The following is a 7,311-nucleotide window of genomic DNA, read 5'->3' on the forward strand; positions in this document are numbered from 1 at the left end:
TGTGTTGCTGATCACCCCTGCCATTCTTCCATTTGAACTTTTGATGTGATGAAGGTCATGTGGCACTTTGTCTGTGTATGACATACACGTGAGTACCAAATAAGGGAAAATGTAGGGGAGGAATGCAAATGATATGCAAAGCTTTGATTACTTATGAGTTTTTGTCTATTAATAAAGTGAAGCCATCAGAAATGGTGATGCGAAAAAGCTTTATTAAAAAGCAAAGTCTCAGAAGTAATTCATTTATGAATAATAAATTATTCTAAACTGAATAATCCTACAAGCTTCAGTAGTGGACCCGAACTCAGCTGAGCAGTTGCAGGTTCGGAGAGGATTCCACGTCTTCTCTCGTCACCGGTCCAGATCCTCAGTGGTAAGAACAGATTTGTTTAGTTACGGTTCATAAGAAATAAGGAATGTGCCATTAGATTATTTAGTGGATAGTTCCCTCAGGATAATAAATAAAACACCATTTAAAGCCAGAAAGAACATCTTTTATACAATAAAAATAAAATGTAATGCAATGTTTATTACCTATTTCTAATGTTTTATTCATGATTTCATTCATCTTGTTCCAGTTTTTTTTTTTTTAGTTTTCAGCGTAGACCATAAAGATATTTTGAAAATAAAGTGCTGTAATCATAATAATTATTTTAAAAAGAAAATATATTCCTCTTTTCCCTCAGATGCTTGTGAAGAGGTGGAGCCCAAATGCTAACACGACTCTGAAATTGATGCAGCAATGGCCAGAAACACCCTGAAGCACGCGTCCAGAAGAAGCTGGGGGTGGAGGTGATTTACACAAAAAAATGAGCCACAGAACTGTACTGTGTGTTTGAGGATAGTTCTTCACCAAAAAGTAAATTGTCACTTAATTTTCTCACCACCCATCATCTATTTCAGAGCCTATTAGCATGCACCTTTCTATCATGTTCTGCTGAACCACACAGATATTGGGGAGAATGGTTTTTAGTGACGCATGGCAGATCTGCTTTACTCCATTAACTGTCTTAATCATTTGTTTCCTAACGGTGGTAGTTATTAGGTCAAGATCATGATTGGTTATATTTATTCTTCCAAATATCTCTTGTGATCCAACAGAATTTAGAAAGGTATACAGGTTTGAAACCTGAGGGTGAGTACTGAAAGAATTTTCATTTTTGGGTGAACTATCCTCTAATATAATCGAGAGTCAGTATTTTGTAATTGAAGTATTTTGTTTGGTTAACAAGATATAAACTGTTCAAAAACAATAAATAGGCTAAATCAGAGACAGCTAAATGTTTCTTCTTGCTTATTGTCCACAAATAATGTGTTCTTGTTTTGTGATGTACGCCGTGATTAAAATGTTTTATGGACACGTTCAGAGTCTGACTGGATAATTTTTGAACCTTTGTCCTCAAGAATGGTGTTAAAACCTCACAGCAGCCAGGAGAAATTTGTTTTGCATGTACCTCGTGGACATTTAAGTTATTTATTCTTCAATGTTTTGTTAGATTTAGATTATCTTACTCTCAAAATGTAAAAATCTCCATTTACTAACCATTTACCTCTTTGAGAATCTAGCGAGTTTAATAGCGCATTATAATGAGCTTCAATTCTGAAGATAGTTTTATTTTTACAGTTGGTGCCCCTAAACCCTTGGTGTTGGTCGTGCGGTGACATCTTCAGCAGTTTTTGCACTTGTTAAAAAAACAAAATTTTGTTGCAAAACGTTGTAAAGAAAAAAACAGGAAACATGGAGCGAGACATAAATATATTCCAAGCAAAAAGCAATCAAAAAGAAGAACAGAAAACAAATATTTGGATTTACATGCTCAATTATGAAGTATTTCGATACATAAAAAACGCAAAAATAAACTTACTTCTTTTAGAAACGTTCATAATACAGGCAAAAAATAATGGTACCTTTTTTGTTATTTTGTAAGTCGAAGAGATTGAAACCGAGAGTACAATTCAACGAAAAAAGGGGGGAAGACAACGGAAATTTAAGCCATTTTGCTTTATGGAATGAAGATTCAATATAAAAAAAAATTAAGCAACATTTTAGCCATACTGGAGCTTGGATTTTCAAAATAAGATATATTCTGATGGACGAGGTATGTTACACATTTGTAAAGGTTAGAAACAATCGGTGCTTTCAGTCACCCCATAATTTGTTGGTACACCACAATCAAAAAACAAATGGGACTGTTTCCCAACAAACACAAAACCAGCAAGACACTCATACAGCTTATAATATTTGGTTGGAAAATAGACAAATGATGGGATAATTTTTTATGAAGGATTTTTATAATGAATCTCCTTAAACCTTGGAGAAATGCAAAAAGCCATATGAAAAAGCGAAAGGGTTTTTCCCCCCACCACCCGCTTTATTTGTTATAAAGGCAACCCCAAATAAAATTTTCCTCTTGGGGAGTAATCTTAGTCGCTCTTTGGTCGGAAAATATTTTGTCGATATGTCGTTATTGGCTTTTGTGAAAGTGAAACAATAATAATCTGGGGCCGTCTGCGATCTTTGACGGCTAAGGGGTTAATGGGTCAAGATCTGCTTGGTTAACGTTGGTATTTTTGTTTGGTTAACAGATGCTAAACTGTTCAAAAACAATAAATGAGCTAAATCAGAACATGCATCTTTCTCGGCTTGCATATAAATAATGTGTTCTTGTTTGTGGATGTACACGCGGATTGTTTTTATGGACGCTCAGGAACTGACTAACCAATTTTGAACCTTTGTCAAGATGTGTGTTAAACCCTCACAACTTTTTTCTCGGAAATTTTAATTATTTATTCCTCAATATTTTATTTTTTAGATTTTTTTCTCAAAAATGTAAAAAATCTTTATTTCTCGCCTTTATTTTTCTGAGGAAAATCAACGAAGCTTAATATCGCTTTGTTATAATGACTTTATCTCTTCAAGATAGTTTATTTTTTTTACAGTTGATTGCCCCTAACCCTTTCCATTATTGACATCTTCAGTAGAAGTTTTTTCACTTTTTTAAAAAAAAAATTTTTGTTGCAAAAACTTTGTAGAAAAAAAAAAAATGAAACAGGGAAGCTTGGTGGCATAAATATATTCCAGCAAAAAAGCAATCATAAAAAGAAATAAGAACAGAAAACAAATATTCTTCGATTTACATGTCAAGTTATAGTATTATCGATGCCTTAAAAGCCTTAAAAAATAAACTTCTTTACATTCTTTTAGAAAGGTTGCTATTCTTTATAATACATCAACAAAAAATTTGGTACTCTTATTTGTTATTTGTAAGTCACAAGAGGATGAAAATCAAGAGAGAGTACACAATTCAACAAATAGAAAGGGGGGAAGACAAAGGGAGAAATTTAAGCCATTTTTGCTTATGAATGAGAATTCAATATAAAAAAAATTAACAACATATTCAGCAGATCATAGCTTTGGAACATAATAAAAAGATAACATCTTTGAGGACGAAGGTATAGGTCTTTTATTTGTAAGGTTAGAAACATGAGTGCGTGAGTCAGCCCATAATTTGTTAGTAACACCACAATCAAAAAACAAATGGGCAGCTGTTTCCTCAACAAACTCCTAAAAAAATAGGAACTCATCCCAACATAAGAATATTTAGAAATAGACAAATGAATGGGATAAATTTTATGAAGGATTTTATAATGAATCTCCTTAAACTTGTAAGAAATGCAAAAAGCCATATGAAAAAGCAAGGGTTTTCTCCGATTTTATTTGTTAAAAAGGAACACCAATAAAATTTTCCACTTGGAGTAATCTCTCTTTGTCTGAAATATTTTGTGGATATGTCTGTTATTGCATTTCCGATCTAAAATACAGATGCCACCCAAACATAAAGCCGGATAAACACTGTTGCCTTTACTGAATTTAAGTTGACTTTTAATTAACTGGGTTAAGCTTACTGGGATGGCACTTATCAAAGTATTATATTCCTTCGTTGGGACTGGAAAATTAATGAGATTTATAAATTGTTTGTAAGTTAAAATATTACCAAAATCATCAAACACAGACAGAATACAGTTCAAGTTGTTATTAAACCATCTAGGGGAAAGACACTTATTTCTAACAGTTATATCAGCATTATTCCAAAGGAGCACTTTGTGGGGGGAGCACTTTGTAGCTTTATCATTTACAAACAAAGATTGAGATTCTGAAATAATATTGTCTAAACCATGACTTAATCTTGTAGCATATACAGAGGCTAATATTTTATAGTCTAATGTTAACAAAGTAATAGGTCACCAATTATCGAATATTAATGGTGTGTTAGTGGTTTTATTAAACGTTGTTTATTTATCCTCTTAGATGTTAATTTATTTATATGTTATTGTTTCTGTATAAATTGGTTTCATTGTCTTTTTTTGGTAACTCACAAACATAGAGATAAAATTCCTATGAAAGCCCATCAATCCCAGGGTATTAAACTTTTTTCATGTTATGTAAAGTTTGCTTGATTTCATCAATTGATAAAGGAGAAACACCAATTTGACTATGCTCTAGATCAGGGATCCTCAAATCTGGACTTTGAGATCTGCTTTCCTGCAGAGTTTAGCTCTAACCCTAATCAAATACACCTGAGCAAGCTAATCAATGCCAATCAGTGTGTTTGAGATCATTAGAAAATCACAGGTAGGTGATTTTGATCAGGGTTGGAGCTAAACTCTGCAGCACATTGGACCTCCAGGGCAAGATTTCTAGTTATGTTGGGCTTTATTGTTTTAATTTAGGGTGTATTATTGATTAGTATATTTTCTTTTATGTAGAGCTTGCTTTTTAAAGTAGTTTAAAGTTAGATTGATAGATTAGTTGAAGGAAAGAAAGATATATTAGTTAGAAGGAATGATAGATAGATTAGTTAGAAAGAATGATAGATTAGTTCAAAAGAATGATAGACAGATTAGAAAGAAAGATTCATTAGAAAGAAAGAAAAGAAGATAGAAAGAAAGAAAGAAAGAAAGAAATTGATCTTTCAAACTGTTTGCTGGCACTCAGCGGGTTACATGCATCAGTTCAAAGAAGTGAAATAAAAGTGTCCATCCATTTAAAAAAATAGCATGTTGCAAGCATGATTAGCAAGTGACTAGCATGTACTTAGCATGATTAGCATGGTATCAGCATGCCATAGCATGACTAGCAAGTGACTAACATGTCGCTAGCATGATTGTAATGCAACTAGCATGTAGCTAGCATGATTGCATGCGCTAGATGTTTCTAGCATGATTGGCATGCGACTAGCAGGTTACTGGCATGTTTCTAGCATGATTAGCATATTAAGCTAGCATGTTTCTAGCATGAATTAAGTGTAGCTTTACCATGTTTCTCGCATGATGAGCGATGCAGCTGGCATTCTGCTGGTACAATAGTAGTTGCTAGCATGTCGGCTAGCACATTTTCTAACTCGGTAGCATCGCGACAGCATATTTGTATAGTATGTCGTAAGCATGACTAGCATGTTGCTAGCATGTATTTAGCATTTTTCTAACGCGATTGGTGCGACATGCGACTAGCATGTTGCTTAGCATCTTTTCAAGCATGATTAGCATGTTTCAAACATGATTAGCATGTGCTTGCTTATGTTTCTCGCATATTGATATGTATAATTAGCATGTTGTTAGCATGTTTCTAGCATGACTAGCATGTGACTAGCATGTTGCTTGCATGTTGATAGCGTGTTTCTAGCATGATTAGCATGTTGCTAGCATGTTTCTAGCATGATTATCATGCGACTAGCATGTTGCTAGCATGTTTCTAGCATGTTGTTATCATGACTAGCATGTTGCTTGTATATTTCTAGCATGATTAGCATTCTACTAGCATGTTGCTAGCATGTTTCTAGCATGACTAACATTGGGTCAGAAGAATAATAATAATAATAATAATAAGAAGAAGAAGAAGAAGAAGAAGAAGAAGAAGAAGTTTAAATAGAATTTCAGTTCTTAATTAGAGGTATAAAGAGTGCTATAAAATTTAGCAACAAAATCAGATAATACTTTTTGGTCTTTGGAAATGACTCCGTCAATATTAATTGCATAAAGAGCTTTCCTCTGACCGTTTCTTTTTTCCAGAGCAAAACATAAAATAAAAAAATATAGCTAGAATTTCTTTCCCTCTGCTCCAGCCATTTTGCACGAGACCTTATATGCACCTTTAACCAAATCGAAGTAGGCTTCATCAAGCTCCAAATTTAACCTTTTTATTTCAAAATTTTCCTCTTCTGTAATTTTACTTTTAGCTAGTAATGCATTAAATTCATTAACCAACTTTGAATGTATGTCTAGCTTTATATTTGAAGAACTCCCAAGTTTTTTTTTATATACAAAATTTGTTCAATGTTCAATGAAAATGAAATTTGTTCAATGAAATTTGTTCTCCATTTAAGTCAGTAAATAATTCTTTGATAAGCTTGATGATACTACCCCTGAGTCTCGGAATATCATGGATGTCACTCATCTTTAAATAATCTAATTTATGTTCAGATAAGGGGGTGATGGTGTGAGAAATATCTTTTAAGTAGCTGAGATTGTCACTCATGTTTATATTATTTAATTTATGTTATTTTTGTTCAGATAAGGGGGTGGACCTTTGTTGGAAAATTAAATCCTGCTTTGAGCTCTTCTCATTAACAGGAGTGAATTGCCAGTCCTGACACACACACACACACACTCACACTCACATACTCACAACTCACACACTCACACACATGCTCGCACACGTTCTTGGTTTTTATGTTTTAGGGGACGTTCTATAGGAGTAATGATTTTGTGCTGTACAAACATCTAACCATCACACAAAAATTTCTGCATATTTTAATTTTTCAAAAAAAGATTGTTGCACGTATTTTAATTATGAGAACTCAAGAAATGCCATCATAATCACATTTACGTCGTTATATCAGAGTAATACCCACGTCATTAAACATTTTTTTTGTCATGATAAGTCATATAAACATGAACACACATACATAATTTGTGTTCTGATAAATCATATAAACAAGCACAATATATGGTAATAATATATATCATAGTAACACTATGTTACTGAAACAAATCATTTATCATACATTTAAACACGTTCAAGTGTTATTTTATATTACTTAATTTTTATAATTATTTATTCTTTTTTTTTTGATAAGACAGTAAATAAAATTATAATTATATATAACACGCTGTATAAAATAAACATTTAATATAGTTTTAGGTCACAATAAATACAGCTTACATTTTTCTGTGAACAATAATGTCCATTCCGTGAATGAAATGTTTCCAATAAAATAAAACGCATTTAGTTTAAGTTGAAATATAAACAAA

Source organism: Cyprinus carpio, unplaced genomic scaffold (assembly GCF_018340385.1).
Source record: "Cyprinus carpio isolate SPL01 unplaced genomic scaffold, ASM1834038v1 S000006510, whole genome shotgun sequence".
NCBI classification, from domain to species: Eukaryota; Metazoa; Chordata; class Actinopteri; order Cypriniformes; family Cyprinidae; genus Cyprinus; species Cyprinus carpio.